Genomic DNA, 11098 nt, shown 5'->3' on the forward strand with positions numbered 1-11098 from the left:
CCAGGGGGCGGAGCTTGAGGATAAAACATGACTAACTTGTTTCTTTTCAACATGATTTGTTCTAAAAGAATGAATATTCTTAAAGAATATGTGAAAATTAAAAGACAAAAATATGTTTAGATGTGAAATTTAAATTAGTCATGCTGGATATATGAAGTAATTCTATGCAAATTCAACAACCACCCTATTGCATTTTTTTCAGTGTAGCTGACAGCTGGTAACTGTGCAGGGGCGGGTCTAGCAAAGTGTTGCCAGGGGGCCAGGTAGAGCATTAAAAGGGAAAGGGGGGCACAAGGAAATACTTTCTTATTCTCATTTAAAATGTCTCACTTTAAAAAAAAAAAATTATCTGAGTCTTACAACAAACAATCGATAGATTGATACATATATACCATCAGAACAGTGTACATCACTGTCACAACAGAGTTTATTTTCATTCAAAGGCTTTATGATTTTTCCTATAATGGTGGGCCGGTCTCTAGTCAAAATGCCCGGGACAATTTTTTTGTCCCAGTCCAGCTCTGTATGCAGCTCATCTGCAGTCTGGGGTTACCTACATCTTCCTATTCAGAAGGCAGAATTTCCGAGTTCTGAGTACAATCGAAAGCACCACGACTGCAGTTTTTGTGTTGGATGTAAAAAGCAGGCTAGGATAGAATCAGGCGTGGGATTTCTCTCGTGGAAATGTGCACATTATTTTTTCCTTTCTATTGGTAGGTGGCACAGTGCACGTGTGGCAAGTAAGCAAGCTAGAACACTGGCAATCTTGCTGGGTTATGGAAGCAACACATTAACAAGAGAATTCTGAGTAAAACCAAAGTTACTTTCCCTAGTAACTAGTTACTCTGAAAGTAACGAGTAACTTGAAGTAACTGAGTTACTTTTGATAGAAGTAACTAGTAATGTAACTAAGTTACTAATTTAAAGTAACTTACCCAACACTGGTCATACGTCACATGAAAACCAAAATAATTCCAAACGCCAGATCTGAATGAGGGTGGGGGAGGTTCAATTTGCCATGTTGCAAGGAGAGCTTAACTTCAGTCTCGCTAGCTTGCCCTGCGCTCTTCCTTCTGACGATGCTGTCTGTGTTGAGTGCTCAGTGGATCTCAGTCGAACGCAGATTCACTGAGCGCTCAACACAGATAGCATCGTCAGAAGGAAAGTTGATAAAATAAATCACAAATTTTATATTGTTCGATACATATGCGTACCGAACCGAAAGCACTGTATCGAACAGTTCAATATCGATACGAGTATCGTTGCACCCCTAATATATATATATATATTTCTCAAGTAACTTGAAAAATAACTTAAAAGAAGCTTAAAAAAACCCTGAATTCATAATTACAGCTCAAGGTTTAGGGTGAAAAGGAAATATTAACAGAGCCTGTGGTAAAAAGTGAGCAAATTGATATCTGGCTTGACACAACTGGCTGTAATAAGTGCTTTATAGGTTTTTGTTTTTTTTTATCTTGAAAGGGATAAAGGTCAGTTAAACAGGAGCCCATGCTGCTTTGCGATCAATAGACCGAGCTTTTTTTTAAAAAGTGGGACATACTGAGCTCATTGAGTTAATAGATGATTAAGCAGACCTACTGGAACATCTGTTGGGCCTCTCAATTGAGTCACTGCTCATTCTTTTCTTAGCTTTTGTCCTGTTAATGCTTTGTTTCAAAGATGACATCTTCAGGGTTGCTGCACAGTCGTGTGTGAATGGATGGAAAGGCATTGATTCTCATGTGCTGAAAGGTTTTGAGCTGCATTCCACCCAAACGATACAAGCAAGCAGAGCATTTACTAAACCGTGCTCTGTGTGAGTGTGCATGGCCTGAGACACACAGGCTTTCGTTTGGGCATTCCCTTCCTTTGGATCCTCAAATAGCCTACCTGGAAAACAATCAGCGAAATTAATGTCAGAATAACTGGAACCAAAGCTAAAAATAATCCTCCCAGTCTATTTTCACCTAACCGCTCTAAACACAGTCACAAACCTCACTTGTTATTCTGTGGCTTTCATATTTCGATTGCTCTCTGAAATCCGCGCAGATCTGGACTCGAGCTGTAAAAAGAACGACAGATTTTCACATCCTCTCTGGACCTTGCGCCTGAAAAAGCCGACAAACCACAGACTAGATAAAATAGTGCTGACCATTGCATCTTTTCCTGCCTTTGCATAAACCACATGTTTTCTGCTTTATATGAACATTTTTGTGTAGCAGTTACTACTAATCATGAGTTTTTTGATTCCTAATATAGTGTTTGTAAAGCCTCATTGGCTTATCATTTTAAAGGAAAGTGATAAGAATTTTATTTAAATTCTGCTCTTTGCATCTTATCTTGCATCTTATAGCATGAACTGGAGTAATAAATCCCACACATCTGGTTGGCTGCCTATACACTCCGACGCTAGAGTAAATCCCAGAAATATATCACGTGGGAGCCATCGAGCTTCTCACTTATCTTGTCCCTTTTTTAATTTCTAATTTAAATAAAAGTTTTAGTATTTTGAAACATTATTTAACTTTATCGGGTCTAAAGCATGTAATGTTTTCACCATGTAGAGTTGCGTCTGTGTGTAACTGCAACAAACTGTTGAGTCATTTGCTTTAGCAACAACAACCACAGAGAAAAGTTTGGGTGCTGTGTCTGTCTGTCTGTCTGTCCGTCCGTGGTAACATGTTTGAAAGCACACATATTTCTTTGTCTAGGGTAAATATACTATGATATCATGTCTGTGATATGAAAAATGATTGGTCTCGCCGCTGGTTGCTATTCCATAACTACATGACCTTTAGTTTAAATTGCTGCTGAATTTTATGATGACTTGGTCAGCAAAATAGTTTTCCTTATTCAAACAGGAAAAAAATTCAGAGAAACCACTGCAACCTGTGTTTGGCCAGGGGTGTCAAACTGAAGTCCTGGGGGCCAGAATTGGCACGCCCAAGACTCCAATCCAGCCCCAGTGGAAAATGTGAAGGAGAGCATTGATTTTGGACTTCTCACTGTATTTTTTGTTAGTTTTACAGCTTTAACTACTGATAGAGACCTCCCCCATGGCCATTTAGACTGCACTAAAAGTAATTAAGTTATAGAAAAACAATTAATTGATAGAAATTGAGAGCATTTTTATAGTGGGTCCACAATAAAAAACAAACAAACAAAAACAACAAAACTAAAAAAAATAAATGACTTTGCTTTATTATTGCAGGACAGTCTTTGCAATAATCTGCCAGAACCTTTTAGGTAATTTTACACATTTATTTCTTCATGTTAGTATTTTTTTTTCTTTACTCCAGCAGAAAAACTGAGATGTACTGTTGAAACTGCACTTCATTTTTTCTCATATGAAGACATCTCAAAGATTCAGTGTGTAGTTAAACGTTTTTGCACAAAAAGGGGAATTCCAAAGATATGTGTGTCCATATCCATATCTGTAGTTTTATTTTTAAAACCTTGGATTTATTTTGGACGCATTGTTTAGCAAAATACTAAAAACATAACATGATGTCAATATCTACGCAAGTTAAATGTTTCTAGATTTGATTTAGGACCAAGTGAAGAATTTCCAGTGAGAGAAAAAGGACAATACTGAACACACACGACTCACAAAACCTCAGATAGACTGCCCACACTTCTCTCCAAAGGTCAAAGTAAAGCCTCATCTGTAACTACAAGAGAACACCATAAAACAATCTAATCTAATCACAAACTTGATTACCTTGGACTGCTGTCAAAATTTGTACAGTGTTTTCCAGCGTGGTTGTGATATGAGATGTGCCAATAATAGTAGCAATCAAACATGTGTAACATAGATAATCGTACCAGGAGGGAGTGGATTAAATTTTTTTTAAAAAAAGGTTTGTTACTCTCCTCCAAAATGGGAGATAACAGATAACACTGACATGTTGCTACCATCCAGTCATTTCTGTTTACAGTCAGACTGTATCAAAAAGCAGCAGTAGCAGTATGCTGACTTTTAGCTGTACATCGTTATACAAAAACAGAGACAGAAATCAAAAGAGACAGCTTGCTGCATACAACAACTGGAGCAAAATGCGCAGGCCTTTCTATAAATGTGTCCCGTGATTAATCTGGCAAAACGTACACGTCTTCTTCTTGACAGTCATGTGATTGGTCATTAATGTATATGGCCTCATCTATGACGTCGCACTGCAGGTACACGTCGTCATCAGGTTCGACTGGGAACCTTTGAAAAAACAGTAAATGTGATGGAAAACAGTCTCGTTAGGTAAACTGTAAAAGTTTTTGGGTTTCTGTATTTGTCTATATCACAACAGGATTGTGCAAAATGGGGAAACTGACACACACACACACACACACACACACACACACACACACACACACACACACACACACACACACACATTGTTTCTTAATCCACTTCCGTCCGTTGCTTTTGAGCTTCTGCAGTTTCATAAGTGTTCCAAGAAATACATTTTATGAAAATCTACACGTAGAAAAAACAGTTAATGCAGCTCACCTGCTTTGGTTTGAAGCTGCCATGCTGTAGCCGCAAGTTTGAGGTTTCAGGTTTTCATAGATAGAAGATTGTCCTATTGACTCCTCTCGAATCATACCAGTATATTCATGGGAATCTGCTTGTGGGGTCTCTGAGTGATCCTCCTTTTCTTGCGCTGTTCTTTGTCTAAACGGCATCACATTGGCGATTATAGAGTAGAATTTATAAATGATTACACCAACTATGATCGCAAGCAGCAAAAAGAAGACCCCAAGCCCGACTCCTAGATTTGTAGAAGGGTTGGAGGAACTGTCACTGACTGTGTTATTTCCTCCTGTGCCATTGGTATACATGGTCTGCAATTATGGATAAAGAAACAAAATGGTTCAAAAAGCATGGCTGAAACAATAATGTGATAATCTGTCAAACTACAGCACAAGACAGTGTTTAGCAGTATAGCTGAGATGGAAAGTTAAAGGTTGATTCTAAACTAGAGACCTTCCACTGTTAAAATGTAACATTATAAATATATGATTAAGAATACAAGTTTAAAAAACACAATAAAAATGGATTAAAATGAACAAAACAGTCAAAGTTGACATGTTAAATCAATATGATTATGTAAGCCAAGTCAAGCAGCAGAGGTTAAGTCAATAAAAACACTCATGTTACCTTGAAGTGCTGCTTCAGTGTTGTGGGTCAAGGTCTGCGGCGTGAGCGTAATCATGTAGCTCACCATAAGCACCGTTCGTTAGCTTTGTTGAAGTTCCCTTTATTGAAATCATGGAACTGAGCAAAAGAGACGAAACTAGAATATTTCCTGTAAAAGCTCAGGCTGAAAATAGAAAGCTGCTGACAAGAGCTTAAAAAAAGTGTGATAGTAAACTTTGTGACTCAACAGGCGAACACTCTTCCTGCTTCTACTGAGGTACATCCAACTTTAGCTTCACTTGGTTGGTTATGACCAATATTGTTTTTTGAACAGCAGAGAGTTTAGGTTAAATTGATACTTCTTTCTTTCTCTTTCCAAAAAGTCTCAGATTCACCCAACAGAAAAGTCTTTTTTTGTGTGATTCAACTTATCAGAGAAAAACAACTTTAACTTTTTTGCGCCCTTTTCTCTCAGATGTAAACCCTTCAAGCTGTGTTGATAAGGGATTCTCATGATGCCGTTAAAGTGAAACTGTGCTACCAGCACACTCTCTAACAGACATAAACAGGATCAAACTGCCACTTGGTTCAACAGGACCTTTGCCTCCCCCTGCTGTCAGTCTTAGTCTCCACATACAGAACACGCTCATGCTTCATAACCTCTGCACTTTAATTCTGTCTGTGGATATTTGACCATACACCTTAATAACTTGTGAATTAATGACGCTTCGTTAAGCTTCTGCTGCTACTTTGCCACTATCTGAACCAAATCAACTGGAAGATCCTTTATTTGTCTCTGTCGACCAACAAAAGTCACGCTGCCTTAAAAAACTCTGTTGAAACACTTTCTCACACCACTTACAAGTTTAAATTTGTGTTCTTGAATCAACATAAACACTTGGAACGCAAAGCTGTGCTTGTGACAAGGATTTAAAAATGGCAATGTTTATCTGAGTCAGTCTCAAAAACTATCCGATTACTTTTGTGTTACCCAGAGGAAGAAACATATTAACATTTGTGACCTGCAGAGGAGTGAAGTAACAAAGTACAAATACTTTGTTAGTGTACTTAAGTTGACTTTTCAGGTATCTGTACTTGAGTAGTTTTTTGTTTTTTTTTTAACTTTTACTCCCTACAATTTTAAACTAATATCTGGACTTTCTACTCCTTACATTTTCAAAACACACTCGTTATTTTTGGTTTTAAGGCATTTGAGGGGTCACTGGCCCTCAAACATCAAGCCTAAAAAGTAACACATGAAAATCCTTTTCGTTTATTAGTCACCAGAGGATAGAAAGAGACCAAAGAGGCACAATCGTGTGGCAAAGTCAGGGGTTCAAGTGGGTTGTATTTTCTTTTTCTGTTTTTCTTTTTTTTTGGTACAGCACCGGGACGACTGCAGTATCCATAGGTTGCTGTACTTCAGCATCTGGCTACTCCCACAGAAGACAAGCGAGCATAAAGGCAGTAACATTTTTTAAGTGACAGGTCATTTCAAATACAGCATTTCTATCAGCAAGCATGCAGACTGTTTGTGTGCAGGTTATCTGCACACAAACAGATGAAAAGGTCCAGCTGCTGTTTTTGACAGGGAGAGAAAAGAGCGCTAACTTCACTCGAAGATGGAGAAAGATAAGAAAGACAGAAGAGGAAGAAGAGAGGTTATATTTAAAAGTAAAGACGGCTCAGTGGTGTTTGATAAACTGGAAAGTTAAAGCTTAAATGTCGCTCCTCATGTTTTTAAATCAGATACTGGGTCTGTATATGTGACATTATGGTTTTTCATATTGTGAAACGTGCAAAACAAACTGTGGCTAACTGTGTTATTTAAAGGTAGCATGAACATCCTCTGCAGGTTAGTGCAGGTTAAACAGGTTGATTTTGCTGCACTGTGATGGGTTTAACGTGTGTGTGACTTGTGCACACTGGGTGTCTAGGAAAAAGTTACCACTGACAGTATCCAATCAGTGGTAGAGGATGGAAGTCAGCCAGGGAAACTCTACAAAGAGCAGCAGGTCAGCTGGACACAGCATGTAGATTAAGGAAATCTGAGCTGTGCTTCTTTTCACGCTGAGTCATTAAACTGATTTTTCGGCTTTCTTTACCTGCTGAGTCTCACTTTAACCCCTGACTGTACCAATGTTCCTGTTTAGAAGCAAAGAAAATAGAGCTAGTTTTAAATTTTCCTTCTTTTCCCCAGATTTTGTTTTTCTAATTAATTGATTCAGGCTAAGTTTTTATTCCCATCTTCTGATAGTATTTTATTATTACATTATTACAGCACAAGGTTCAGTTAGCTTTGCAGAATAAATAAATGAAAAATGTGGTAGAAAAAGAGCTACTTTCTTACTTCACAGCCTGTCATTTTTCATTTTTAGTTGAGTGAAGAATTTGAATCAGTACTTAAAGTGGTCTTGAGCAATAGTTCTTGGGGTTTTCAGGAAGTCTTTTTAAAGTTTTTCTCTGGTAATTGGTTGCATTTTCAGGTCAGTACTATTTTTGGAGATCCTTATTACGCCATTTAGCAGTGACCTATGAATCATTCAAGCACAAAAAGCCATCTAACTGAAGGGATGAACCAGTGTTGCGTCTACACATAACAGCCAACAAAACAAGGAACCGCTTTTAAATTGAATATTTGGACAATTTGTTAAAAGCAGCCTGTTACAAAAACATTTTTTCTAATTTCTTTTGTTGAATCTATGAAAAATATTGAATATAACACAGTTTGATAAACATAAAATAATATTTTGCTCCAACAAAGTGATTCCCAAAACACTATTAGCCAAAAACAGCATATCTCAACACGGTGTGTAGTGCTTCCTTAAAAAATTTGAGGAAACTGGGCGAGAGGAGGATGAAAGAAGAAGTAGCAGGAATTTAAAAAGACAAAACAAAAATATCTACAGCAGATAAGCAGTATCTGAAAGTCATGACCTTAAGAAGTAGTAAAAAAAAAAAATCCAACAATGACCTGACACAGGACCTGATAGATACAGCTGGTCCTTGGCAGTCCAGTCCAGTTGATCCACCTACTGTTCATTGAAGTCTCCTCAAAAAGGGCAACTGTCAAGAAGCCATTCTTAAGGAAGGGAAACAGAGAGAAAAGGCTGAGGTCTGCCAAATTTTACAACACCTGAGCTGACAATCAGAGTCAACAGGTCTGATCAATTAATTCAAATGTAACAGGTTTGGTTTAAATCATCAACAGGATAGAAGCACAACAGTGTCTACAGCCATCTGTAAAACATGGTGGAGCCCCTGTCATGGTTTGGGGCTGAATTTCAGTCAATGTTGTTGTGGATTTTGCCAAAATGGTTGGAGGGAAAAAAATTGCCATCAAATTTTGATGTACCATACAATACCGTCTGGGAAAATTCTGAATGGCAATGACTTCATTTTTCAGCACAACAATGATCCCAAACCCAGTCATTGCAGTAAAAGCATATCTGAATAGAAAAACACACAGTGCAACACTATCAGTCATGGGCCGGCCTCTTCAGAGCCCAGACCTCAAGTTTATTAAAAGTGTGTGGGATCATCTTGACAGAAACAGGTATTGTGGCTTTGGCATTGTAACTGTGCATCTACTAGATGGACTGAGTTCAGATATAGAATATTATTATAGTCAAAGGTTTAATCCATTTGTCCACCAAGGCCCAGTCATGAACTAGTGACCCAACCAGACTGTTCATGCGGATCACCTTGTGTTACCTGGCACATGCCTTCATATGTTTTATATGGTGTTAAAAGATTAAAAAGGTTTTTGGAGGTGTTTCAGAGGAAGATTTGGTACCATTTAAAAGGCTTGGCATACCTGAAAAAAAAGAAAACCTTTCTTATTTTATTGATAATTAATATTTGCCATCTTAGTACACTCTGCTGGAGCAGCATGCATGCTTCAGGACAAGTCTAACTACATTAAAGGAGCAAAGCACAAAAGACAGAATAATGTTACTTATCAAAGACTATGGGGTTCACCAAACTCTCTATCATTTATATCTGTTACCATCTCATCAGCGTTTTGTGAACAACACGGAGCCAGAGTGTGAAATTTGGTGTAGATGTTTAAATGACTTTCAGACTTTGAGCTCGGCCGATAAAGTGAAGTGAAACGTTCTTTCAGCTGTGCACTAAAGCTGAGATGTCGCTGCATGCTGGGCTGTTATTGTCACCGCAGCATGTTTGCATTAGATAAACATTAACAATATCTGACAAAGGACAGCTGGATACAGAAATCCTCCACATGCATTTCCCCCCGTTTTAAAAGGGAATTACATACAGGCTCAACTTAAAGCCTCTTGCCCCTTGGAGGCTTATTGAACAATAAAAATAAATAAATAATAATAATCCTGTGTTCAGACTCCTATCCTCCACCTGCCCTGGAGTCACTTCTTTTCCTATGTTACCATGGTTACATTACAACCAAATTACACTCAACTTAATGGCAGGTGAAACAGCTCCACTGTGTCTTTAGTGTCTGAGAACAAGAAACAATAATTAGGTGCGTTTATCCTTAAAACAAAACAAATGCTCCAGATGTTTTGTGTTTCGTGCGAACTTCAATCTGCAAGTAAGCTATTTTCACTGCGCTCCACACGGAGTCATAAATTAAAATCAGAGGGGTTTTTTTTTGGGGGGGGGGGGGGGGGGGTGTTAGGGGGGATGAAGCAGTGCAGGTGAAATTAAAAATCCCAATGCAGCCAAAAAACAGGTGCGGACACGCAAAGACCTTTTCTTTTTCTCTTTCCCCTGCAGACGGATTCGTTTGTCATCGATGGCACAAATACCACATTTGTTTTTCACAAAAAACTCGTTTGTCTTCAGCGAATGTGTAGTCCATACAGCTTTTGTATCTGCTCAGTGGGAAAACTAGGAGGAGAGAGACACTCCCAGGGGGATTCAGAGACTTCTACATTCTCACTCAAGGCGCAAGTCATGTACACTAAGGCCAAACCAAACTGCAAATTGTCTCTCCACAAATGTAATGTGGAGAGAGAATGTAATGTAATGACATAATAATAATAATATTATTATTATTATTATTATTATTGTTATTATTGTTATTATTGTTATTATTATTATTATTAATTCTGTAGATTACACTGTCCTCAGAAATATTAAGGGACACGCACACAATGATGCGTGTCTTCTTAAATAGTGTATTTTTGCGGGGGTTCCGCAGTCCAGATGTGCGGTGCGCCTCCACAACACCCCCGCGCAGCGACGTGACCACGCAAAGCCTACCTAGGGAGAAGCGTCAAGTTTGCCGTTCTCTTCCCTGAGTACACCGGAAACCAGCAGATTTCATAATAAAAGATGTGTAAACCGTTTGGTTTTAATCAAGTAAAAGTAAATGTTTGTTCGGTTATCTGCCTGCACGGTTTAACAGATAATGAGATAAAAACACGGTGGCCGGAAGTTGATTTTAGGCTCACATGCCGTCCCTTTCTTGCCTCGGCAGGTTAGTAACGACGGTTTTAGGGTCTTTGAAGCTTTTAACACTAAAAATGGCTGCATTTGATTTAGGTAGTCCCAGATCCCGGTGCGGACGTCATTCCCCACACACTAACATGTTTAATAAGTGTCAGCAGGATCACGCAGCGCTTTATTAGCACACTGGAGAGGCTTCATGGGATCCTGCACATGTGGCCTTCCTGTAATAAGTCACACACTGGCTCCTGTTGTTTTAGTTAGAGTCAGTCCACAGACTGTTTTAGCTGTAGATTATAGGTATCACCTGTGGTCAGTAAATTCAAATATGTGAAGCCCACTTGGCCTGCACGACACTGTAAAAACCTTTTAAAAAAATAAGTTTAAAGACTTTTCATTCAGGATGAAGGAAAAGCAGGTAAACGTTGCCTTTTTTGGGGGGTATTCTGTTTTTACGCTCTGCGTTGTGTCCGCCTCTCTAACCGGAAGCTGTGCGTCCTCCCTCCGTGTTACTTGACGCTGACCATTGAA

At 38.6% G+C, this 11098-nt stretch overlaps 1 long non-coding RNA gene across 1 annotated transcript; it reads right to left on the reverse strand.

Annotated features, from left to right (window-relative positions):
- Positions 1-3176: 3176 nt before the first annotated feature.
- On the reverse strand, positions 3177-5388 carry LOC146687948 (uncharacterized). The gene is made up of 3 exons (XR_014916397.1): positions 5156-5388; positions 4505-4839; positions 3177-4210 (listed from the first exon to the last, which is right to left on the reverse strand). It is a non-coding gene; the product is annotated as an uncharacterized LOC146687948 (long non-coding RNA).
- Positions 5389-11098: the final 5710 nt, after the last annotated feature.

This window comes from Copadichromis virginalis, linkage group LG18 (genome assembly GCF_057382275.1).
Source record: "Copadichromis virginalis isolate Kocher_CV1m ecotype Utaka linkage group LG18, C_Virginalis_male_GT1.1, whole genome shotgun sequence".
Taxonomy (NCBI): Eukaryota; Metazoa; Chordata; class Actinopteri; order Cichliformes; family Cichlidae; genus Copadichromis; species Copadichromis virginalis.